Below are 24,531 nucleotides of genomic sequence, written 5' to 3'. Positions count from 1 at the left end.
TCTTAAGCAATTAGTTAATGCATTCAGTTTTTAAAAACAGTGTTGGGAATGCTGGGAAAGGGCAGTTATTCAATATTTAATTAATCATTAATTAGTTTCATAAAATTAGATACAATCATAGTGACCTCACTGGATAGTTAATACCAAGTTCCTATAGTGAAATGTATGGAAACCTTACTATAGAAAACAATTAGAGCCATTTACAGCCCAATATTTTATAACACTGCATGGAAGACAAAAGAGTATGATGTACTAATAAATATTTTGAGCTGTGAGATGGAGGTGGGGTGGGGAGGATAATGATGACATACTTGCATATAATAAGGGGGATAAGCCTTATTAGAACTGATATCTCAGAATATATGTGGTACAAATATTTCACTATATTTTGTGCAAATTTTTTAGTTAACAAATGATTTTCTTCCAGTTGCCAATTTATTAACTGTTAGTATTTTGTAAACAGTCTCTTTCAAAGTAAGCAAACCAACTTTGATAGCATAAGAGAGTCATGAATAATTTTATTTTCATCCAGTAAAAAGATAAGATAGCTTTGCTAGAAAATTAAAATTAATAACATTGATAAGCATTACAGTTTGCACAATTAAAATGGATGATTGGAAGTAAGGATTCTTATGCAAATTATGTGACATAAATACAAAAGGCAACTGCACATAAGAACAAGTAATATATATGTGGGATAAATAAAAGTTACGGCAGCCCCACTCTTTTTTATAGCATAAAAGTATCAGAGTTAAGCCATCACTGTATAAGAAAAATTATATTTTCCCAAGTACTTTCAGCTAGGCATGCTAAAATAGTTTATCACAACTTCACTAAATAAAGTATTATGTTAACTTTTAACTCACAATGCGATCACATTTTAGCAAAGGGCTTTCTTTGCTTTTATTTTTGAATTTTTAAGAAACAGCATGAAATATAAGACTAACACATCTCCGTAATGTAGACAATTTGGTTCTTTAAGGCAAGGTTGAAGATGTTCATGTGTATTTAACAGAGCTAAGGAAAAACAGTGATTTTTAAATACAGAGTGACTTGGTAGATTTTTAAAATACTGTATTAATGGAATGATGTTCAAGAAGGAAAGTTAATGATGAATTATCATAAGTCCAGTTGAGCAATTCTGATCACTTCACATTCTATGATGGAGGTGATACAAGATGAAAAAGCACTTCAAAAACAGTATTAAAACTAGTAAAACTAAATACAAAATTTAAATCATGAGAATAAGAAATTCTAAGTGATTCCAAATTATCTTCTGCATTAAGTTAAATGAGATAAAAGAACATCAAAGATAACTAATTTTAAAAAAGGGAAACAAAAATTCAGAAAGTAAAACAGAATTATATTTTAAATCTTGAAGTCCGAGTCTTTAAATTCAGATCAAATATCGTAATCTAGAAAGTTAAGATATGTGCCAATTGTTGAAACACAATTTTGCTATTGTTTGTTGTAAAAACCACTAGGGGTAAATATATAAAATTATAATAATAATGTTTCAGTAATAAAATTGATTTTAGTTTAGTGGTTAAGACATGGCTTAAAATGCCCAAATCTCACATCAGAGTGTCTGGGATCTATTCCTGGCTACAATCTTTAATCAGGGTTAATGTGAACCCCCAAAATCTCTGATGGTTCAAGTAATCAGACGGTAGCCAGCAGTAGGACCTGGGTTTCCTTCTAGATTTCTTTGGCTCTGTGTGGTACCAGCTGTTGTTAGTATTTAGGGAGTGAACAGTATGGGAGCTCTCTATCAGCTTCTCTCTTTCTTTTCTTCTCTTTCTCTGCCTTTCAAATAGAAAAGGACTGCATTAATTAACAAGCAACGCCTTTGGACACTACTGCCTACACCCACATTCCTCCAAAACTGTAAGAATCATTCAGTTCAGAGTTAGTGACATCAGACAATAGCTATCTTTGCTTAGGTGTAAATGCTCTCCAAAAAAAATCAATACACAAGTGGAGAGTCTATCTTCATTAAATGCACAATTTTAATTTAAAGGACTACTTTTGAAAGAAGGATTTGATGAATATATAAATTACCAAAGGAATACCATTGAATACAATCTGTATTGCAAGATATTTTGCAATTTTTCAAATGGTATATGCATTTTGTTAGCATCACATCTGGAACATTTGTGTTTCCTCTGGGAATTCATGCAATATGTACAATTACAACAGGCACAATAAAGGTAGACAGGAATAATTAACAGCTTCAAGCATATGGGATTATAAAAAAGCTATATGAATTGTAAAAGCAAACAGAAGATAATCCACATGTTGTTTAATCTTAAAAGTTAATCTTTATTCTGAATAACTCTTCTTAAAAATAGTTACGCCATCAAGTTAGATATGCAAAGCAATACTCCATTAAAAACGCACACACAAACACACCACAAAATTCTGCAGAATTCATTTTCTGTCAGGATAAAACTCCCTCACACCTTGTAGCATTTATCATATAACATACACATTCAGTACACAATGACTAACTCTTCAATGATCTAATCGGTTGCAGGATTCACACATGCACAGTTACTCTGTATTATTCTGTATTCATGGATGAATTTCCTGGATTGCTGAAATCTGTATAGGCTTATCAATTGTGTAAATTAACACTAAACTAACCTACTATTGGCTATCATTTTTAAGACCTGTTCTTAATAGATACACTTATGTTAATTGAAAAAGATACACATCTTAATATCTCAAACTGTCTGTGAAGAACTTTTTTGTACTGCTTTCAAGATTCTCAATTTTAATATGAAATTACTACTAGAGAACAGAAAGTTACAGTATTACAAACACTAACCAGAAATCATGGAATTAAGTTGCAAAAGTCAGTCTTCAGGATGTTCTCCAATGTTTTCCAACTTGTATTCACTTTCTTGTTTTATCCCTTCCCTCTAGACGGAGGATGAATTTGCTTACTGTTTAATATAACATAGCATAAAAAGTCAGAGGTAACTGCTGAGATTGTGTGTGTGTGTGTTTCCAAAGGTGTAGTTTTGTTCATTATTTTCTTAGCGAAGTCAGAGGCTAGGCTGTTATATGCCTTCTGGATGGACCCATGTGGCAAGGAATTCAAAGAATCTGAAGCATTGCATTTTGAAGTGGAATACCTAAATCTGTCACATTGCAGTGAATTGAACATTGCCAAGGTGAGGTCTCATACACAGCCTTAACCCCGGCAACCAGCCTGATTCCAACCAGGTTTATTTGTAAATCTGTTTTTAAGAAACTGTTAAGAAAATTAGAACGGATATTTGGAATAGATGTTAAGATGCCATTTGTCAAAACCACAGTCTAATGAAAGCACACAGTTGGTCCTGCTTTCAATCCAACTTCCTGCTAATATACAATCTGGGAGGCAGAAAGTGATGTCTCAAGAAATTCACTCCCTGGTACCTGTAGAGGAGACCTGCATGGAATTCTGGACTTCTGAATTCAGCCTGAGTCCAGCCCTGCCAGTTAATGAGCTTCTGAAGGGTAAATTTGCTGTTGGGAGAACTCTGACTGTTTTTCTGTCCTATGTTTTTCTGTATTTGAAGTGACTGACTAAATACAAGTTAAAACTATTAATGTTTTAATGTTTATTTTTTCAACCATCCATTTGCTTTGGGATTACTTGTGCACGAGGTGATAGTTAACGTAACAGCAAAAACGGAATATATATGTAAGGCTGTACTCAATGTCCTGTGATAGCAAAAGAATAAGTTACATTATTCATAGATGCACATACACTAAAATAAGAATTGGTGTTATAGCTGCAAAATTGAATAATATTCAGCAACTAAATGATATGAGGAAGAGGCATTTGTCCACAGTGGTTAAGCTGCTTCTTGGAATATTGGTGTCTCATATCAGAGTGTCTGTGTTAAAATCCTGTCTCTGTTTTCCGTTACATCTTCCTGTTGTGTGAGCTCTACGTGGCAAGTGTGTTGGCCAAACAATAAAGGTTCTTACAGCCCAGTTGTTACAAGGCTCCTGTTTGCAGCCTGGGCCATTATGGGCATTGAAGAGTACACCTGCTTATTGGAGATCACTGTCTCTGTTTTCTGCTTTTCAAATCAGCAACATAAAATAAAATACATATCTTAAAATTGAAAGATTATGAAAGAATTATTGCAAGAGAAAACAATTAGATTCAAGAAAAGATGCTTACTAATTGCTTTGATGCAGTAAACTGGAAAGGGTAAGACTGAAATAATGGACAACAGAGCCAGGGTTGCACAGTTCTGGGAGATGTTTTGGCTGGGGTGATTAATGGGACAGGAAGAAATATGTTGGACTGGTTTTTTTTTTAAAAAAAAAAAAACTTCTATATTAATTGCATTGTGGCCACATGACTAGAAATCTATTTAAACTCATATTTTTACAAGTAAATTGGCAATTTTTTCTGTAAAAATATATTTCAGTAAGTCTGACTAAAGCCAGGTAAAACACAAAATGATAAATAGATGAGACTAGCTATAACTAGGAGAATGTATGAGCTAGGAAATGTCCTCATACAAGCTCTGTCTACACAATTTCAAGGCTCCAATGTGGTTGTAAGCAATAAAAACAAGGAGTACAGTACAAAGGATTTATCAATAACCCTGAAGCTTCTTGTTCTCTACTTTTATTAGGATTAACCTAGACACATACTTTTATGTGGCTCTATGAAACAGTTGGAAATAAAATCTAACCATTTACCATGGAAGTGAGAGAGAGAAGATTTTTATGGATAATAGACTATCTCAGGCACAGATATTGTGTATAATGGAAAGTGGATTAATAATATTGAACTCAGGACAAAGTCTGATTCTCCCTTTTTAAAGCATATAGCTAATTTCTGATTATTAAATATTTCATTAGGATAAGGATAGGCGAAGTTTAGTCCACTGAATAACCAAATTAAGATATGTATTATAGACAAGAAAGGAGATGAAGTAGAATTTAACATGGAAATACAACCAGAGTGACTTGCTGATAAAATTGATTGGGAAGACTAGGCAGACATGGAAGCTACGTTGTGAACATTATTACAGAAAAAAAAATCTTAGAGGCTTGAAGGTTAATTAATTTATTCCCACATTTTTCAAGTAAGTGACCAAACAAAAAAGATTCAGATTACAGAACCTGCCTAAAGTTGCAAAGCTAGCATGGCTCCTAAGCAAAAACAGATTCTGTTCCTTCACTGTCTGTTCCACTCTCCTTGCTAAATAGTTTCATTTAAGCATAAAAATAACATATTTCTACCCGAAGCTTATCCTTATGTAGTATTTTCCTTTCTTATATCTGTTTAAAGGGAACTTTAAAATTCAAATTTCAATTCTTAAAAAGCTAACCAGTTCTATATCCTTTTATAACTCACACCCAGGAGCTCATTTTGCTAAAATTAAACAGAGAATAAGACAAAGACTCAACCACATAATTCTATTTAATGTGGTAATGTAATAATGGCTCACCCAGAAAGAGAAATACTATAGCACACTACAAAGTAACTGTCTTAAAAACTGCATCACACGAAGCTCAACCAATTAGCTTATAAAGGGAAAAATCATCATCCAGTCCATTGCCAAAGCAAATGTACTCAGGGGTTCTAATCAAATCAATTAAATGTGTAGGCAAAAATGAAAGTTTAAGATATATAATGGCATTGCTTTTTAAAAATACTTTTCCTTAAATTATTCTAACTTTTGACTCTCATTTTATACATTATGCTCCACATTGTAGTGTTCCAAATAATAAAATGCTGGAATATGCTTTCCAATGGAAAACCCTATAAAAGTATCTTTAGTTTTATAAATAATGGAACTGATTTTATATGACTGTCAAAGGCTCTTTTCTAAGTATGTAACATTTTCATTACCTGTGAAACTTGTTATTTTATTTAATTTTAAATGTAATCAAGATTTTTGGAAGAGTAAACATAAATATTTCACTTTAAAAAATAGCTAGGTATCATGTGCCCAAGAACTCTCAATTTTAGTATTTTGATAAAGATAACCTAATGAACATCTAGCTTTTGAGAGCTTTTTATTACTATTATTTTGTAAGTGAAGACTGAGTTCTCACAGGAAATGTTAATCATAGAGGGTAACTATGTAATTATTTGTGTTGAGAGCAACATGTTCTGCTTATAGTGAATATTTCCTTAATCATCTTTTACCTATTTTCATATCATTGCATAATATTTACTAGCTATTCTATCTTGGAGGTATTCATGTCAACTTACTGTTCCTGATAAGGAAATTAGAGGGCTGCTACTGTGATTCAACAGGCTAATCCTGGCATTCCATATACCAGTTCTAGCTCCATTTCTGATTCAGCTCACTTGTTATGGACTGGGAAAGGAAGAGAACATGGCTCAAGTTTGGGCCCCTGCACTCACATGGGAGATCTAGAAGAAGCTCTTGGCTGGCAGCTTCAGATCGGCTTAGTTCCAGTCACTGCGGCCATTTGGGGAGTGAAAGAACAGACTGAAGATCTTTCTCTTTTCCTTCTTGACCTCTCTTTCTCTCCTTCTGCCTGTACTCTGCCTTTCAACTAAAAATAAATACGTTTTTTAAAAGTCATAGGGTAGAAAGCAGGTGTCATTTTATATTTATAAATCACCTATTTATTGGATTACTTATTACCCAACCAAATTACACTGAGCAGCTCCCAGGGATTAAATTAGGATATAAGAACGTTGAGATTAAAAACAGGGGATCCTTCCTTCTGCCAGCACCAAGGTGGCCTTTGGGGTCCTAGGGTCTTGTGCTGGGGACCAGTGGAACAGAGCTGGCCTAGTCCCAACACATGTTTAGGTCCCAAATGGGCAGGAAGTGAGGGTGTTAGGACCCCACACTGGTATGCTGGTGTGGTATGCTGGTGGACAGGGCTTGGGGTCTCCTTAACATGCTTGAGTCCTGGCTGGGTGGAGGGGTAGAGTTCCAGGCTGGCACATATGCTGGAGGGTGGGATCTGGGGTCCAAAGTGAGTGGGAAAGGTTTCAGACCAGCACACCACCCCTCCAGAAGACTGGGATGGGGAACCTATGTGCTTTCAGGAACATGGGCTGTGGGTTGATCAGGGAAGGGAGTATGGGATGTGTGAGGGGGGAACTTCTGAGGGAATACGTTAAGGTAAGGAATGACTTCTGGGTTAGTTCTGCTGACAAGACTACTGTACTTGCAGATAAGCAAGACACTTAGACTGAGAGGTTTCAAGGAGGGAAATTAAAGGATCTTTCTGAGTCACACCAGTGTACCAATCCACATGGGAGACTACAGCTGGGCTAGTTAGCATTGATGATCAACCACCAGTGCACACAAAAGCTAGGGCTTGGGAACCTACCTGCCAAGACTGGACCACATTATCAGCTAGTGAGTGTCAGAGGAGTGGATGGGTCTTATTAAGCTGAACCATGACACGAACCAGCACACAGGGCTGCGGGGCAGATTCCAAGGGAAATATGTGGGCTTGCCCCTGTGGGACTACAGCTTTTGCTGGTTTGCTCAAGATCTGGGGGGTGTTGATAGACCAAGCTAGGTATAACCGTGGAACTCTCCTACACTCATGGGTACTATGGTTCAGAACAGGGCAGGCTGGTCCAGACTACAGCACCCACAGATGCACCCAAGAATTGCAAGTGGGGCAAGCTGGGCAACAATATTCACCAGAATACAGGAAGGTTGAGACTGGGGGTGGACAATGCTGGATAAGGGTCTAGTGCCCACTGGCACATGTGAGACCTGGGTCTGGGAGTGGACCTGTGGGGGAACTTGGGAACACTCTTGGTGTGCCATCGTTCCTGCTGGTGAACATATGAGTCAGAGTTGGGTATTGGTCAGTCCGGGCAAGGCTGCTGCACTTGTCAGCAGATGTGTGGGTTGTCTCTTAGATGGCAGACTTGACTGGGCTGGGCTACACACGGGCATGCAGAGGAGCAAGTTCGGGGTGTGGGCCATACTAGGCTAGGCTAGGCTATCACACCTATTAGTTTGCATGAAAGCCAGGGATGGGAACAAACTGGGCAGGTCTAGGCTACAGTATCCAAAGGCAAAGGATAAGCCAGGGGATGGGCTATACCAGGCTGGGTTAGAGCAACCACTGGCATGCACAAGATCTGTGGCTGGGAGCAGACTTTGCCTGGGAGTTAAGGGGACACCCATGATAGGCAGAGGTTCTCACTGGTGAGTGAGAGAGCCAGAATGGGGACAGATATCTGGAATGGACATTGTTATAGCATCCCTTGCAATGGGTGTGAACTGGATCTGGGATGTGCCAGATTGGCTTCGGCTCTAGTATCAACTGATGCTCATGAGAGCCAGGGTGGCCCTAGGACAGGCTAGGTGTGGGCACCCATTGAGTCATGAGAAAGCTGGGTTTGGGGGTGAACCTGGTGGGACTGGGGAGTAGCACCCAACAGCAAGAGCGAGAATGGGTGTGGACCAGTTGGGCAAGGCCACTGTACCTGCTGGAAGAGGAGATAGGCCAAGTCAGGCTGCATTAAGAACCCATTAGTATGTGTGAGATCTATGACTGTGAGGTGATCTGATAGAAGAGCTTGGGAAATTCGCCTGTCAGGACACAGTCCCTGTATTTAAGCACAACAACCTATGCTGAGAGCAGCCCAGACTAGGCCAGGTTAGAATACCTGCCCAAATAAGTGTGGCTTAGGTCTAGGGCCAAGCTAGGCTAGGCCAGTTCATAGCTCTCACTGGCAGATGTTTATGCCCAGGACAGGGTGCAGGACAGGATGAGTTGTGGTACAACACTAGACAGTTCATATTAGCGCTGGAACTGAAACATGCTGAGGTTAGGCTTGGCTTGGCTGTAACACCTGCTGACAAAAGCTGAGGTGAGGCAGGGCATTAAAATTGTGCAGCCGCACCCACTAGCACATGTAGAACCCTGGACATGTTGTAAATCTGGTTTGGGGGCTGTAGGGGCTCTCCTGTTGGGCCATTGTTCCGATTGGTGAAGGGGGAGAGATGGGACTTGGGCCAGACCAGCAGGGCTATAAAACACCTGTTGGCCTGCATATGGACTGGGTTATGGGGAGAGGCAGGCTGAGTGAAGTGACCATACCCACGGGTGCATACATGAGCCAGAGTAATTATAGACTGGTTAGGCTTTGCTGCAGCATCAGCTGGCAACTGCTGGGTCTGGGTGGGGACAAATTTTGTCAGGCTAGACTGCATTGCCTTCTGGAAAGAGCAGAGATGGGGCTGGGAGTGGGCTTAGTAAGGATATTTTGGGCACCCCTCTGATGGACTGCAGCAACCCTAATGAACATTTGAACCAGGGCTGGGAGCAGGCTTGGCTGGACAGGTGGTAGCATCTGCCAGGGTGGAGAGTGGGGTCAGGTGTGCTGAGCTAAGCTCCAATAGCCATTGATGTGTATATGAGCCAAATGGGATGTAGGATCAACTGCACCAGTCTGTTGCACATACTGGTATGTTCACTAACTGAAGCTAGGGGGTAGATTTGGTGGAGGTTTTGGGAGGTCATTCCAATTAGGCTGTAGTTCCTGCTGGTGTTGTGTGAGTGCTGAGTATGTGATGGGCTGTGTTAGCCTGGGCTGGAGTGCAGCATCCATTTGTTTGTGTATGAGCTGAGGCTGGTTACTGGGCAACCACAACCACCAGTGTGTGTGTAGGCTGAAGTGTGAACCAAACCTCACAGTGGCTGGCGCACATAGGAGTCAGGGCAAGGGTTACCTCTCGTGAGGTTTCTCTGGGGACCCTTGCTCCCCATACATACACAACTGGACTGCTGGTTTCAAAACTCAAAACTTACACAGCAGTCAAAATTACAGGATCTGTGATCTGACAGTAGAGTTTGTGTGTCAGAACTAGATCTCCTCAGTTTCTGAGGCCTTTGTGGTGGACAACATGCCCAAATGTCCATGGGTGACATGACACGTAATTGAGGCCTGCAGAGAACTTTAAGTACCATGGATGGCATAATAAATTGGACAACTCTCCCAGCCAAGCTTTAACAGAAACACCTGGGCAAGTGGAGACTAAAAGGTGGACTATGTTAATCAATGGACCTTGGAAGGGTTTCCTCAACCTTGGAGCAACAAAATCAACAACACCTCAGAACTACTGAAACCACTTGGGGAATGTCCTTGGAACATGCTCCAGATTGGGGACCTTGGGATGACACTGAGTGTCTACCCCACATCTGTGGATATTGATGCGGTTAGGCTGTTGGGGGCAGCCCTCTCCCACTATCTTCTCCCTTTCTCAAGATATAGGAAAACAAACAAAACATCGGAAATAATTGTCTCATCCCCTCTCCACCATTTCTCAATCCTCCCCAGCCTAATTAGTGATCCACATGGGCTTTCATCCTTCCCAACTATGTAAACATCATCAAAAATAAAATAAAATAAAATGAACAAAGAAAAATTAAAAACAAAGTCATTGTCCTCAATGATTTGAAACTTCATGAGGAATTGGTACTAAGTCACAGTTAAATAAGAGTAAGAAGTTCTGTTGTTCTTGTATGCAACACAGTTTAGATAATGATAATGCACTGTATTTTTCTTTTAAAATTAAATCAGAAGAAAAATTAATTTTATTGTGAGTTGACTAAATCTATCCCTGAAATCAGTTGGAGGCAGACCCGTAGAAGTGCAGGAATATTTATTCACCATGTGGTGCCAACCACTGCACTGTCCCATACTACTGCAAGTGGAAGAGCAGAGCAGACCCAGTCAGTCATGTTCAGGGGTTAAACCACAATCATGCAATCAACCAAGAAAGCAGTGGCATGTGATAGAATCACTTACTCAACTGAGCTTGCATCAATGCATAATACAAATTATCTAATGAACTCTAATAGCCTGAAACAGACACCCATTCAGTTTAACCATCATGCACTGTAAATTATCCAATTAGTAACAGCTACATACTGTCTAGTAGTGAACAGCACCAGGCAAACAGGTCCTTCTATGTATAGAAACCAGTTTGGGGCAATTACCTTACTATATGAACTGCAAAACAGAACAAAATAAGATCTCATCCTCGAATGAGACATTTTCTTGTTGTAAGTACTGTCACTTTCCTTTTGGGCCCTTCTGAGAACTCAAGGTTATGGTAAAGTTAGGTTCTGCACATATCAGAAAGTTCTAGCCTTATGTCTTCAGGAGTTCTAGCCTTACTGTCACCCTTTTTAATTGTCTCAGCTGTCACATTTTCACTATAAAGAACTATTAAATACCTGCTAATATATTAGAGTTACCCTGACTGGGTATTATGTGTGATTTACATGTATCACATGTTATCCTATGAATATTTACAGTTGAAATACAAATTTGCTAACTTGAATGTGAGAAAGACACATATTTACTAGTTCATATTCAAATTTTTCAACAGAGCTGAAACTGGGAGGAGAGAATCAAATCGAGGATTCTCATATGGGCGACATGTAAATACTGTTAGCTGAACATTTACTCTTCCATCTCAGAGTCAGTATTGGCAGGCACAGGGAGTCAGGAGGCATACTAGGGTTCCATCCAAGCACTCTGATTTAAGACGTTGTAACTGACATTTTAATGATTTCCCACTCACCTCAACATAATTTTTATGTGTCAGTTTTTTTGTTTTAATTGCAAAATAATTCCATGAGAAATATACCAAAACTTGAGTAAACTTTGCACAATTTGAAGATGAAGGAAATGAAAAGTTAAGCAAGAGACAGTATCAAATATAAGATTGTGTTTTATGTGTATGTGATATAAAATATATATATCCACAAGTCATAAGTTCATTGCATCAGAGATACTTAACATGCTGATAGCAAAACTTTATACTCATTTAAAAAATGTCCGTCATCAGATCTGTTTCTATTGCTCTCTCTATATATATCAATAACAACAGGGAAGAAGAAGAAGAAATGATAACAAACAACCCTTCTTCTTCCCTTGTTGTTGTTGATGATGATGAACTTTTCATGTTGTGGAGTCAATAAAATTTTGACTATAATATAAATTGTAAAATATGTTATCTCAAAATAGTAACTAAAATATGTAAAAATGAATTTCACATCTCATGTGACTTGAGAAGAATAAGGGAGATTTTCTTGTGAAACATTCATTTTTCTATGAGTAGAAATGCAACATATTTTGGATGTTGGAACAACTCTGTCAGTGTTACCACAAAGCATGTAAGAAATACATTTTCTGACTGAATCAGAGCTCGCATTCTCACAAGAGCTAACACTAATCTACATGCATATTAAAAATTTAAAGCATGGTAACCAAGGTGTATCACATTAATGCTTGCTTCCACAGACCATGCCTATATCATTTTGCTTAATGAAAGTCATTTTGGTATTATTCCTATCACTAATGTGTCTCTACACATCCCTAGTGAATGCAGTTTCTGAGTCCTAATCTTGTTCAGGAATGGCTGTTATTATGTGCGTGGCAGGATGGTTCAGTTGGCAAATATCTAATGTGTTTATGTAAGCCACAGTGGTCAGATTTTTCTGCTAGATAATTTCTGACAGAATAAGCAGGTTGTGTAGAAGTGATGCTTACTTCTAAACCAAAAAGTCATTTGGATTATTCAGAACGCAAAAAAAATTTTTTAAAAATCTCTGTTGATTAAAAATAGGACTATTTTTCTTTTTACTCAACAGGTTAATATTTAATAACCTACATAACATAATATAACATAATATAAAAATGTTAGCATCACAGGAACTTACTTCTTAATCTAAGCTAATACAGAATGACTGTGTATGCCCACAATAATGAAACAAATCACTTAAATTATTAAACCTGATAATTATACAATGTAGATTACTATGTGATGAAAGACAAGTACAGAATGGATTTTAATTTTGTCAATTCTTCTTGTAAAAATTCTGAATTTTATTAGCAATACGTTGAGCTGTTATTTGATTGATATGTCGCAGTCATGCTATCTACTTGATTAGGGTCAATAAAACCTTTGTTCTACATGAATCTGACATTCGTCATTGTTGAGTTATTCTACAGTTTTTAAACTAGGCCTGTAGCTTGAAAAGTGAACACAATAAACCACCTCAGGACATTCATTGTCAAACTAAACTATAAATAAACAAATAATCTTAAATTCAATTTGACACTTAATCTCCAGATAAGCATTTCCTCCCTTATAGAATTTTTTTAAAGGCTATGCTGCTGTCTAGATATGCATGAAATCCAAGTAGGTATTGTAGACTTACTAGAGTCAAAAAGTCAGGCAATGGATGGGCTCTGTGGCATAACAGTGTGATAATTGCTTGGAACATTCACATCCCATATTAAGTACCAATTTGAGTCCTGACTGCTATGCTTCCAGTCCAGCTCTCTACTAATGTGCCTGCAAGTAGCCCAGCTGTTACAACCATTTGGAGAATGAATCATTGGATCATTGAAAGAAATCTCTCTCTCATTTTTGAGCACCTCAATTTTTATATAAATTAATCACAATGAAAAAATTAAGAGAAGACAATGATGCAGTTTGGTCATTGAAACCCCATGTTTGCAAGAGAAATTATATACTAACTCTAAACAGAATAGACAGTGACAAAAACTGAAGGTCACAGGAAGTGTATGTGTGAAATTAGAGAGACACAAATGCTTACAGAAAGCTTCATTGCCCCACTGGAAAGGGATTGCCAAATCTTGACGCCAATGCCTAAATCGGGTTAACTGGAAATAGCATAAATGTACACTTTGGGAGGCAAACAGATGATGGATTAAGCGTTTGGGACCCTGTGAATCACAGAGATATGCCTTGAGTTCTGGACTACTGGCCTTAGTTGGGGAAAAGCTGTGATGCTGTAGGCATTTTAGGAGTCAAGCAGAGGATGGAAGATCTCTGAGTACTTTTCTGTCTCTGTCCTTCTCTGACTACAAGTAACATAAGAAATAAATACATATTGAAATAGAATAAATGTAATTTTCTCAGCAAGTATCATAGCAAAATTATGTCATATTAATTTACACATCATGTATTGGGAAGAATAAGTCATGAGTTTGTTAACATATATTAGAAAGAAGTCAATATTTTTTAAAGCAAAGTTTAGCTTTTATGGAGATTTGAGACTTCATTCCTTGATGTGTCATTTTCAGGGTGCAAATTTCTAGCTGACTTATCTTACATTACACATAAACTAAAATAATAATATATAAGCTACAGTCAATATTTAAAAAGTAAAACAATTCAAAAGAGTGAAAAGATTCAAGCAGATCATTTATGTGATGACCTTTTTCTCAAGAACTGTCACCGGATATAAAATTATTCAGTTCAAGTTTCCACCTGAACTTTCTACTTTAAAATTAAGTCCATTAGTTTAAGTTTCAGCTACACCTTCTTGGGTATGGCTAAGTTTCTTCCTCATTCCCTTTGTTCCTTCTAAGATGACAGCTCCTTTTCTGTGTCACCTAAATGGTAATTCACCCTTGAGTTAATAAAATGATGGTTACTAAAGCAGCATCTAGTAGGAGTAACACATTTAAAGAATTAAAAGCACAGCTATTTGTCTGTGACTGAGGAAGTGGATTGCTTCAAAGAGTTTTACCACTGTGAGTCTTGTCAGAAGGAATTATTGATCTGTTGTCAACAGTAATAAACTCATGTTGATAGCACCTGGAAACCTATTTCAACATCTTTAAAAAAAACCAAAAACTTTGTGAAAGAAATGTGCAACTGATACAGAGTTCGCAGATTATACAGTGCAATCAGTAACTGCCAACTTGAGAACATATTCTTCAACCTAATTGCCCTTGTGTTCATCCGTTTCAAAATGCTTGATGTGATCATTTTCCTTAAAAATATGTTTTTGGTGCTTGTGCTATGGATATACATAACGTTCTAGGAACCCTTATCATTTGACTCTGCAGGTATACACTCACTTAAAACAAATGTATGTACCCAGACTCATAGCCATACCTATATACATACACAGAAATGCACAATGCATAGTTACGTTCTGTGCAATTACATTTGGACCACTGACAGACTTCGTATTGAAGATGCTCCTACAAAATATCACATTTGACAGTGACATCGAAACTCAGTAGTTCAATGTATTATTCATGTATTTTTTATTAATTATTTTGCATTATGTGACAGTTTCATAGGCTCTGGGAATCCCCCCACCCCTCCCCACTCCCTTCCCCCCTGGTGGATTCCTCCACCTTGATGTAGTATTACAGTTCAAATTCAATCAAGATTCTTTCCTTGCAAACATATACCAAGCATAGAGTCCAGCTACTTATTGTCCAGATGGGTTGAACAGTTTCTTGTGGAGACCATTTCTGGTCCGAAGTTAGAGCTGGTAGAATATCATCACAGTCAATTAGGAGTCCCAATATAACATCAACAGCAATTTGCAACGTTATGGAATTGACATGGTTTTGAGTAACCAGTATGTTAAAAAAAAAAAAAAGCAAGTCCTAACCACAACCTATGATTAGCTCATTGACATTTCAATTTTAGTTTATATACAGTACCGGCTGCTATATCCCTTAAAATGGCTATAAGGTAGCATTCAGCTGTCTCGTGTCTATTTCATTTTTGTATTTAACCATTTGTTGTGCTGAAGTATAATTTTGCTGATCTTGGCAGATTTTAGGATAATCTAGACTGGCTTGTAACTCTCACAAGACATTTGTCAACAATTAAGGTGCAGAACATTTTTTTTGGGGGGGGGGTATGCAGGAAAATCCTCAACACCATGGTGAGGAGTGACTAATCTTTGCGTCCGACCCAGCGAGGCATGAGCCAATCCACGCCAGCTTAATTCATAGACAACAGACTCAAAGCGGCACTAACCAATAGTATTCATGTATTTTTGATTATTGTGGGGAAAGGCTGTGCTGCCTGCTATACATAAAAGCAGCAAAAATAATCATGTAAAGTATATGCAAGTCTATGATAAAAAAAAGCAAATAAGATAGGAAATCAGTCCATTCAGATTTGTTTCCAAGAACATTCACCCTCTCAAAAGTCTGAGGCGCTACAGGAAATGTCCAGAAGGATGCACTCTTAACATACGACATGTCAGCTCCATATGCCCTCGTGCCCTGGGCATGTTGTGCAAAACTCAGAGGGGAACGTGCAAGATCCTGAGTGATGAATCTTACTTTGTGTAAAGCTAGGAAAATGTGTGAAAGTCTGTGTGCGTGTTTGTGCGTGTGTATTAGTTTTAGCAAGATTATTTAAAAAGTAGCTCAAAATTACAACAAAATCATAGCGACAGGAAAAATGACAGATTACAGATAGAAATAATTTTATGCAATTGATTAGTAGGTTAGCATTTAAGGTTAAGTATTGTTACAAAAATGTAAAGTTATAAAAACATTATAATGATCTAAATATATTATTTAAGAAAAAATGTTTTTAAGTAAACTTAGAACAGTATAGATAGGTAATATTTATAAAGGCTATAATACACATGGCACTATCTTCGGTCATTACATTCACGCACCATTCACTTACCCACTAACTCACCAAGGTCTGGCTCTGCCAGTGATCTGCACGGGGGTAACACCTTTTTATTGTTATATTGTATTTTACAATACTTTCACATGTTTACATTGGTTTAGATACAGAAATACTTACCACTGTGCCTTAATTCCCTACAATATTTAGCAAATAACGTTGCTGAACAGGCTTTTAGCTCAGGAGCAACATGTATACAGTATCATCCTATGTAACTGGCTATACCACCTTGTGTGTGTCTTGTATCAGCTGGAAACGTGATTGCAAATGAAGCAGACTGATATGGATGTGGGAGTTCCAAGCAGGGACTATAATTGTGACATCGTATTAACCCTAACATTTTGAGAATTTTTGCCTCAGAAGACATTTAACTTCCTTTTTCATAAATGTTTAATATATACTACATCTAAAACAGAAATACATTACAATACTGCTTGTCTAGTTAAATATGTTTTAGAAAACTTTGTATTATTTTATAAACATAAAATCAAAAATAATGAAAGCCACTTTAGCAAACAGAATTATCTTTCTGTTTCCTCTCATGAAGAATGAGATCCTTCAATTTTTTGGAACTGGCTCAGAATTACTACCTGTAAGATGGTGATCAGTGACCTATGGAAACAATTTTAGAACTATACATTTTGCTAAGAATGAAATATTATGTGAATGTAATACATATATATACACATTATGCACACACATATGTGTGTGTCTATTCAATCTTCATTATTATAAATGAGGGAAAATAATGATATCAGGCCTTGCATTCTTAATTTATATACCTCATTGCAATGAATGTTTTTCATTTCTAGAACATGAATTCTCTACTAAAATCACTCAAACCACAAATAATTTCACATATATGTTTGGTTTCTTTCAATCATCACTGCTAAAAATGTCCTATAAGTACCAATACATTTTGATAAAGAGCATACCTAAATATTTCACATAAATGGTCATATTTCTTGGAAGCCTACATACATAACACTAAGTGACTGCTGAACATACATTGAGAGCATTAATTAATATAGAGAATCAAGATGGAACAGAGTAAGGACATGTTTAAACAGACAGAAAAACATTAGCCAGTGTAAAGGAGATGGAACACATTCCAGGAAATAGGAGAGGACATAATGACAGCAGAGGGGCACCTGGAGGCTGACAGACACAGGAAAGCAGTGGACAAAATGATGTGGTGTTGCAGTTGTTACCACAGCAGCATTCAGGAAGTGGTGACCTGAACTGCACCAGCAGCCAGAACTCCACCAGCAACAAGCTGGGAAGGTACATTCACTGGGAGCTCAGGAGGTGAAGCCAGACAAAAACAACTGCCTATCATGCTGGTCTATTTGATTTGATCAGCAGCAGAGATGGAGTAGCAGAACCCAGACAGGCAGTATGGGAACAAGGTAGACTTCACAGTCCAGTACATTCTCTAAAGCTGAATCAGACGCCAGTTTGTTTAAGGAGGCAAAGGCTATGGGACAGGACTATGCATGCTCTGATCTGGGAACGAACTCAGTTTTTTTTGCCTCAGTGAACTGCAACAACGTTGCCTCCTACAGGTTCCACCCAAGATAGGTCCAAGTAGCCTTCAGACATCATAGCCAGTGGATCAAGAACTCTAGTCATGGCATATCAAGTGCCATTTTTGTACAGTATGGAAAAACTTTCCGACTGCAAGGGTAACAGTGAGCTGATCATGCGCTGAGCTGGGAGCAAACTCACTGTGTGACCCTCAGACCCAACGGTCAACAGGATCCGGGAAGATCAACACCACCAACCACCCAGTTATATTGGACACCTGGTGTCTCCCTAATCCTGGGAACTGCTTCAACTGAAAGTGGGAAAATGGTTGTACAGGTAACAGTGCAGCCTCAGCACGGTGTCACAGAAGATGGGTAATGGTGATCCATGAACTGGGGCCATGAAGAACATGCTGGAAGTCTAACATAAGAACCCAAACCTTGAACTCATTGAAGAGAGTGGCACAAGTGACTGAAAACAAAGAGAAATGTGCCAACAATAAGTAAAATTAAATTGTAGACCTGTAGGTGACACAGCTAAGAAACTTGCCCCAAGGAGAAGAATCTGCTAGCCAGAAGTACAGTGATCAAGAACAAAAGAGGAGACAAAAGCACAATGAATATTACTCAAGATTCCCCTGCAAAGGAGTAAAAGCTTTTGCCAACCTGAGAATTAACTGAGTAATACATTGAGAAAATCGGGGATACAGAATTCAAAAGACTTGTTTAAAACCTCTTATCAACAATGAGAAGCAGGTAATACAGGAGTTCAAGATATTTAAGGAACATATCACACAAGAAATGAACCAAATGAAAGTTGATATATCAGAAATTAAAAATACAGTAGAGGAAATTAAAAGTACAGTGGAGAGTCTCCAAAATAGAATGAATGAAGCAGAAGAAAGAATCTCAGAATTGGAAGATATTCCCTGTCACAAGGAGGAATCAAACAAAAAGCTGGATTCAGAGCTGGCTCAAGCTAAAAAAAAAAAGCATTCAAGAACTGAAAGACACTAATTAAAAGTCAAAATAGAATAGTTGTGAGAGTTCCAGAAGGTGCAGAAAGAGAAACTGGGATTAGAGATGCATTCAATGAAATAATATGGGAAAATTTCCCTAACCTAGAGAAAGAACTGGGAAACAATATCCAGGAGAGGCCCAGAACTCCCACCAGGATTGACCAAAAGTGATGTTTACCGCAACACATGGTAATCAAGCTCTCTTCAATCGAAGAGGAAAAGATCCTTAAATGTGCATGTGAAAAAAAAATCAACTGACATATAAAGAAATGTCTGTTAAGTACATAGGAGACCTCTTGCAAGAAAATCTACAGGCCAGAAGAGAATGGAGTGACATGTTCCAGAATCTAAAAGAAAAAAAAATTGTCAGCCCAGAAAAACATACCCAACAAAGTTTTCCTTTGTGTTTGAAAATGAAATAAAATTCCTCCACAATGAAGAAAAGTTGAAAGAATATGCTTCTTCCAAACCCGTCCTACAAAGGATACTCTAAGATGTTCTCATGACAGAGATGAGGAATAGCACCCACCAAAACCAGAGGCAAATGTGAAGAACATCCCAGTAAAATAATGACACAAGACTAGATTAATAAACAGCTCATTACTAAAATGACAGGACCAACTTACCACCCCTTCGTATTAACCCTGAATGTAAATGGCTTAAATTGATCGATCAAATATCATAGTATAGCAGACTGGACTGGAAACAAAGCCCATCTATTTGTTGCCTACAGGAGACACATCTCACCAACCAAGATAAGCAGAAACTATACATCATGGATTTTGATTCTTTTAATTTTGTTTCATCTCTTCCTAACACTTTGCTTCTCATTAAATTCTTCATTGATTTATAGATCATACAGTAGCATCATTTTCTTCAAGAAAGTTCTTCATTTCCTTTTTCATTTCTTTGGTGGCACATTAGTCATTCACTAGCATTTTTTTTTTTTTAGCTTCATGGCATTTTACTTTCCTTTTTTCTTCCTGTTTTTGATTTTGTTTTGTGGATTTTCATTTAAAGGGATGTATAGTAACTGCGTAATGGAGATGATCATATCCAGATGTGAAGATACAATGCAATATGCATTTCCTCTTCCAGATCAAAGATGAACCAATTAAGCAGTTCACTATATCTTGACAACAGGATGCTGGACTCTCTGCTGTTGTCCATGTCCACAGTGATGGACATATGACTGCTTATGAAGAACTATACTATATTAATAATATTGGGGAAATTCAGCACTGGGGATTGGAACTTGGGGAGGGGACATGGAAAATCCCAGAACCTATGGAACTGTATCATATAATGGTAATAGTGACAAAAGTAAGTTTAAAAAAATGCATTAAATTGTAATGGAAGAAGGCTTTGGACACATTCCACAAAATGCCGTGTTTTAATATTTCCAAATTATACATGGCATAGAGAACAAATTCATATGGATAATTTAGGGAAAATATTACAGAGAAAAAGTTACATTCATAAAATGTTCTGAATTCATATAAATTTTTGTTAGATAATACTGGAAGTAGAGATTTCACCCTAATTACACAGAAAACCATAGGTTATGTTCTGTTTCTGCACAATATGTTCATGCAATCTCAATCTGAAGTCGTATATGAAGGCTTCTTTGATAAAAAAGAAATAAAATAAAATACTTAATTATGGCATGAGTCTAGGAAACCACCATAGTAATATGACTTGCTTAGAAAGACTCAGACAATAGAATAAAAATTAAACTTGTATTTAAATGGAAGCAGCCTACATATGAGGGAACTGCAAAAAATTTCTGGGAATGTGGAATAGAGTTACCACTCATTTTTCTTGACCCTTTCCAAACTGAGTTATCTTCATTTCAGAAATATGAGTTAAATGAATATATTATACATATAAATAGTACAAAATATAATTCTATGTTGCATATGTATTCAGTTTTCGCTTTAGCTAATTTTGTAATTACAATTATTTTTTGTTATGTCATTGTTTATTTCCCTACAAATGTTATCTACAGCTCATTACAGACACAAAAATAAGGCAAGGTATGTAAATTGGCTGAATTAGTTTAAGAGGATGGTAAATGTTTGCTCTTGACATGGTAAAAGAAAAAGATTTTCTCAATTCTTTGACTCTTAAAGAAGTCATAAGAAGTTTAGACATAAAAAAGGGAATTTCTGATAAAATATATTTAATACTATAATGTGTTTATTTTTATTTCTTTTTTGTACATCTCTAGGATCACGTCATCAGTTATCCTACTGAGTTATCTCTTCAAATTCTGTGTAATGAACATAGTAGTCTGTCTTTTTTGTAGCATTTATCACATGAGGCAAAACCTTTTCTGTTAAACTGGGCTAGAAGTTGAGGTAATACAAGACATCTAAAATATTTAAGAAAAATTATGTAATTCATAAATAGGTTTCTTTCCCTTTGACTTGTTAGTCACAGAGAATATTGCTATAATGATCACATAAGAACAGCATGTCCCCTGGGTTCATCCAGCACAAATTACTCAAGTGACCTTCAAGCTCACAAAGTCAAAATGTCACATTAACACTTGTATATTCTCTGATGTACTTGCCAGAGTTAGAAATGCACGTTACTATAATTTGTGCATGAATGTGTTCCTTTCCAGTAGCAGAGTGAGGACAATTTTTTGGCACTCTATAAAGTAATAAAAGCACTAACGAAATCTTCAAAATACAGAATAAATCCTACTTAAAGCAAATCTTAACATGTGTGAAAACATTTCACTTTCCAAAAGAAAAAAACTTCAGGGTTGTTATCCACAAAGAACTTAAACAATCGGGTTCCTGCCTAAGAAACATTGTGTCTAAATATATAGAACTCAGTCAAAGGACTAAATCTAGGAAAAATGCATAACCTTCTGTACAGATACTGCAATATGCTGCGGTGTTTGTTTGGAAACCATGACTCTACGTATGATGCTGTGTTAGTGCTAATTGTCAACTTCCATGGGACATTTTGCTGAAAGAACAAAAGACCTATTTTTCAGTGGGAGTACGTCTGCTATTTCACTCTCATTGAAAGGTGATAACTAAATATATCTCCCCCATTGCAAGTCAGAACATTTGAAGAACTCACAATAAATTCACTTCAAAATCTTGGTGAAAGAGGGGGATGGTGAGGTGGGTGCGGAATTTTAGTCTTGAAGACATTGAAATTGAAAAAAGATCTCCCTGCGGAATTCTCATACATAATGTCTTTAATTTTAAAGCAAGTCATTTTGATGTTGAAAATCTTCATTATAACCTTGAAGCTTGCGAAATTTGAACTTTATTCCCTTTAGCATTCTATTAACCATAAAAGTACCTGAAAAGAAATGTATTTGTTATTTAAATCCATAATTCAGTGATTTTTTCTTTTATGAATATAAAGGGAACAGATTACCAGTGTTTCACAGGTACAGTTCTAAGAACATAACCAGAATTCCCTCATTTTCTTAATTATCCTCCTACCTGCTCTTCATTTTTGATTAATTTTTGCAGGCATATTTTAATGCACTCCATAATCACAGGTTTCATTCACCACTATTCATAAACATCAACAAGTAAATTAGCAAGAAACTCAGAACTAAAAATCAGATAATACATCAGACATTATCCTCAAACCAGCTTCTTTTTCTCTCTGCCTCTCTCTTTTCACTAAATAGAATGAACAATGTTACTAGTAGCTATATTGGTATACCCTATTGTCATCTTCAAAAGAAAAAAAAAAAGCATGAAATAATCCAATTCAAGGAGATCATGTTTGATGGATTTTAATGGAATCCCCATGCCTAAAATTTAGTAAAAGAAAGCAATAAAATGAATAGTTTCAGATATGGTATGAGAATATTCAGAACCAACCGTGTGTTAAGGGGAATGAAGAGAATAAGATGAAATAGTTCTTCCTCGATATGCTTGTGCGTTTTGGAGTTTAGAGACCAAGAAACTGGAGACTGATTCCTGCTTCTTGTCTTAAGATTTATGAAAATGCAAGACTGACAAGCAAATCATCTACCAGTGAACTGAATATCATGGATAGCACAAAAAACCCAAGTCCAAAGATTCTTAGACTTCATTGCTTTTTGAAAAAATGTAATATTTCCTTAGTAGTTCTTACAATAACATATTAGTGCCAGAAAATTAGGCTGGGGAAATAGATAATGGACAGATCTGTCTCCTAGAGATTATCATACACAGTTTAATTTATCAATATTTTAAAATTTGAAACTATAATAATCTATGATTGCCTATTTTAATAACAAACGTATGGAATTATGATCTTTATAAACAGATAATCCTCATGTTGTCTCAGGGAGGGAGAAAGAGCTGTACATAGGAAGGTAGCATAGAGAACTTACATTTATTTCTAAGGCTTTAGTATTTGGCAAATATTATCCAGATCAGTTCTAATGCTAACAATTATTTTGGATTGCACCTGTAGAGAGCACAGATGAGCTGAAGCAAAGGCAGTTGGGAATAGCATCACAAGGGCCCAGTAAACAAAATCATTGTGATTACAAACCAAAAACTAGATTAGGAACTTACATGCTAAACCTAACAGGATTATTTTGTTGTTAAATAAAATACTTGAATAGGGCCAAGAGTCTCCTGAAAGAGTACAAACATGCTTATGATGCTGGAGGACAACATATCACGCTAAGCACCAGAAAGTTACAAAATGGGATCTGGAGAGTTCTTTACTAAGTGGCTTATTTTATGTACTTTGACTGTTAAAATTGCTACTACAGAATGATGTAAAACTTGAAATTATATCTTTCAATTTAAATAAATCTGATTCTTTTGAAATTCTCTGAGTAAATTTGAAAGTGAAAATTTAGAAAAAAACAGTTCACCAAAAGCCTTCAAAACTCACACTAATTCAAGTCTTATGTTTCTAATATCATGCTCCAAATTACTACATAATAAAACACAATTAAAATTGGTAAAATTCAATTTTCCTCATATTATTACATTTACAGTTCCGTTTTCATGGTAATATTTCTCTGATTTTGAATGACTGATGCTTCCACAAAAAACTATTCTCTCTGGATTGTGACACAATGCATTTCTCAGCATATCTTATTGCCTTTGACTAATTAGTATATGTCTTCTGGTCCCTAAGAAATAGATTACATTCTCAGGTTTAACTTACACATTAAAATTAAAATCTTTTAGATTCACACACCTTTAAAAACATTCCAAATATTGTTGGATATATAATTGGATACCATAAAATTTGGAAACCATGATTACATAGAGGAATAAGACACTTGGAATAAGACACCTGTTGTGTCTAAGTTTACAGTCAGCAGAATCTGGATTGGAAGTGAAGTAGCCAGCACTTGAACAGGCACTCTGAGATGCAATATGAGCACTCCAATTAGCAACTTGAACGCATATTCTGCAAAATCTACCCTGAAATTGAGAATAGATTTCAAACAAATGTAGAGGGTCTGAACATAGACTTGCTTGTGGGTCAGATGAGAACTGAAGAAGGCAGCATGAA

Source organism: Ochotona princeps, chromosome 14, assembly GCF_030435755.1.
Source record: "Ochotona princeps isolate mOchPri1 chromosome 14, mOchPri1.hap1, whole genome shotgun sequence".
Classification (NCBI taxonomy): domain Eukaryota; kingdom Metazoa; phylum Chordata; class Mammalia; order Lagomorpha; family Ochotonidae; genus Ochotona; species Ochotona princeps.
The sequence above is the reverse complement of the archived record's forward strand: the minus strand, read 5'-3'. Positions refer to the sequence as shown.